Source organism: Azolla caroliniana, unplaced genomic scaffold, assembly GCF_043228905.1.
Source record: "Azolla caroliniana isolate FFs.n. ecotype wild unplaced genomic scaffold, voAzoCaro1.0.p SCAF_18, whole genome shotgun sequence".
NCBI lineage: Eukaryota > Viridiplantae > Streptophyta > Polypodiopsida > Salviniales > Salviniaceae > Azolla > Azolla caroliniana.
Window position 1 is genome coordinate 14,938,005 of NW_028230453.1, and position 3,057 is coordinate 14,941,061.

A 3,057-nucleotide genomic window follows, 5' to 3' on the forward strand; every position below is an offset into this window, starting at 1 on the left:
CTGCATTCTCTCTTTGTGGAAGACGAAATTGTAACTCGAGGGAATAGGTTGCCTATTCGTGTATTATGGAAGAAAGATAAAAAATGGATATTGAACCCACATCCAAATGATGTAAACAATCTCTCTATTTTATGGGTCTATGAGACTAAGCCCATTGATTGCCTTTGGTGGGATCCTGGTGAGTGCAAATGGCAAATCAGATCAGTGCAAGGAATGTTAGGTAAGCAAATCCCGTTCCTTCAGTATTCGGTAAAAATGGGTAGAGAAATGCTAAGGAGAGGTGTGACTGTTACACCAACAACTTGTAAATTTTGGAGACTTGGTAATATAACAAATTCTTGGTTGAATGCTTATTGGAAATGGTTATGGGCCATGCAAATTCCTAAAAAGGTCTTGTTATTTAAATGGTTGTTGATAAATTATGCCATTCCTGTGAAGTCATGGATGTGGGGACATTGTCAGGATTTAAAATGTGACAGTTGTGGTTTTCCCATTGAATCGGTTTACCATGTTTTATGGATATGTCCTATTGCTAGAGCAGTTTGGAAAAGAATGTTGAGCATGGTATATCCTATTTATGGTAGGCAGGTGTACACATGGGGTTTTGTGAGATGGGGAAGATTGGCTAAGGAAATTCAAAACTATGAAAAGGAGTATGGTGAGTTCCTTCTCCTCTCCGATGGGAGACATGTATTGGAGATCTCGGATATTACATCAGTTCGTTGTTTGGAAGAGGATATGGTCTGGTCTACGATATCTTCTCTAGTCGTTTGGGTATTGTGGAAGGCTAGATGTAAATGTATATTTCAGAAAGTTAAACAGAATGCGGTTGACTTAGTCAAAGAGGTATGGTTAATGCTCGTACACGCTTTAAGAGGTCAATATGATGCAATAACTGGTGAGCCTGAGGTTGTGATTCGCAGACAACAACAGTTTCGAGAAATTTGGAAAAACGTTGAGGTTTTCATCTCTTTTGGAGAAAGAATAAAGTGGAGATATGCTCCACCAAGATGGCTTTTTCCACCCCCCGTCTTGGAACAACTTCCATGAGCCCCAAAGTTATATAAGTATAAATATACCTAGATCAATACTATTATGATTTGTGTATGTGTGAGTCATTGTTGTATAGAGAGAGATACAGAAAGCTTTCTCTGTTGTAACCGCCGGTTGGCGAAGGAAGAGCTCGAGGTCGTTGCCTCTGAGACTCACATTGTTGTACCTCTCCTCTATATTGATCCTATTCAGAGTTCAGAGAACTCTCGTGGTTTTTCCCGATTAGGGTTTTCCACGTTAATATTTTGTGTCATCTTATTTCTGTTTTCTAGTTCTCCCATCGTGTGGTTGAGCACTATTTTTCATCAATTTGGTATCAAAGCATGGAAGATCCATTCGGCGGCATGTTCAAGCTCACTGACTCCAACTACCCAGTATGGAAGTTGAAGATGAGGGACATGTTGGTGGTCAAAGATCTTTGGTTACCGGTACAATTTGGTGACAAAAGACCGGACAAGATCGATGCCATGACCTAGGAAGTAATGCACATGAAGACGAAATCATACATTCGGTGCTTCATCGGCATGAGCCTGTACAATAACTTTAATGAAGAGAACAAGGCCAATGAACTTTGCGAGAAGATCGGCACTATGTTGGAGAACAAGAACATCATAAATCGGGTCTCGATATTTCGGAAGATAGTGAGGATCCAGTATCAAGACGGCGCCAGCATGGCAGAGCATTTGAACATTTTCGAGGGGCTGATAAACCAAACAACCTCGTTGTAAGTACCTCTAGCGGACGAGGTACTAGCATTGTTGCTGCTCGGTTCCCTCCCGGATAGTTGGGAGACACTAGTTATCACTTTGGGCAACACCGGGCCGAAAGGAAAGAACTTATCCCTGGTGAGAGTGAAGTCAAGTTTGCTAAACAACGAAGCTTGCCAAAAGGACCGGAAGTTCGGAACCAATCCGAAGGCCTTGGTTATGAAATGACAAGAAATATGCGGAATAATCTCCGGCCACAACCGAAGCGTAGATCACTTGATGACAATCAAACATAGAGGAAATGGGAATGGAGATAAGTACACAAACAGAAAGAGAATACACAGGATGTTAGCGTGGAAAACCCTGAGAGGGAAAAACCACGGGAGTCCACAGACTCCAAACTATCACTATGTCAAGGAGTACAACAGGGAGCACGGATGCAACAACCTCTTGCTCACAATCTTCGCCTGGCGGCGATTATAACAGAGACATGCTTTGTATCGCTCTCTCTCTCTGTCTCTCTCTGTACAGTTGTTACACCAATCACGCTATACAAAGGTAAAAACAACAACTATAATTATAATCACACTGTTTGCCCTAGGTCACATTTATACTAATATGACATTAGGACTATGTACAGATATAGCCCCAATGGGCTCTCAGAAAACATATCTACATATATGTCCCTTCATCCGGTGAGAGGTTCTCTGTAGGCCTACAACATCCGGTTCTCACTGGGTCTTCCGATGTCAGGCCTGCAACATCCAGTTCTCACCGGGTCTTCCTTGCCGGGTACTTGTCATCCGGTTCTCACTGGGTCTTCCGATGTCGGGCCTTCGTATCCCATCCGGAGGGACCGAGATCCTAACACGAAAGACGACCATAACCGGGGAAGAGGCCGGAATCGGAGTCCCCAGAACCGGGACAAATTAGGGACGAGGTCGAAGTCAAGGGGGTGGCCCACTTGCTTTTATTATGGAAAGTTGGGGCACTTCCAAAAGAATTGCCGACACTTTTGGAAAGTCAATGGGGGAGCCGACATTTTGGAATTGAAGAAGATTTTGGGAAGGAGAGGAACGTCAGTGATTGCGACAAGTGAATAAGAACTGTTGTTGATCACCGAGGAGAGTGAGCTGACAAACTCCCCCTTCACTCTGGCATGGGATGCCTCATCAATCTGATCCGCTTCCGGCATGCGTCTAGCTTGTCGGGCGTCAACACCGTGGTCAACATATCCGACCCGTTCTCCTCCGTGTGGATATTTGTCAGCATGAACTCTCGGTCTTCTACTCGCTCC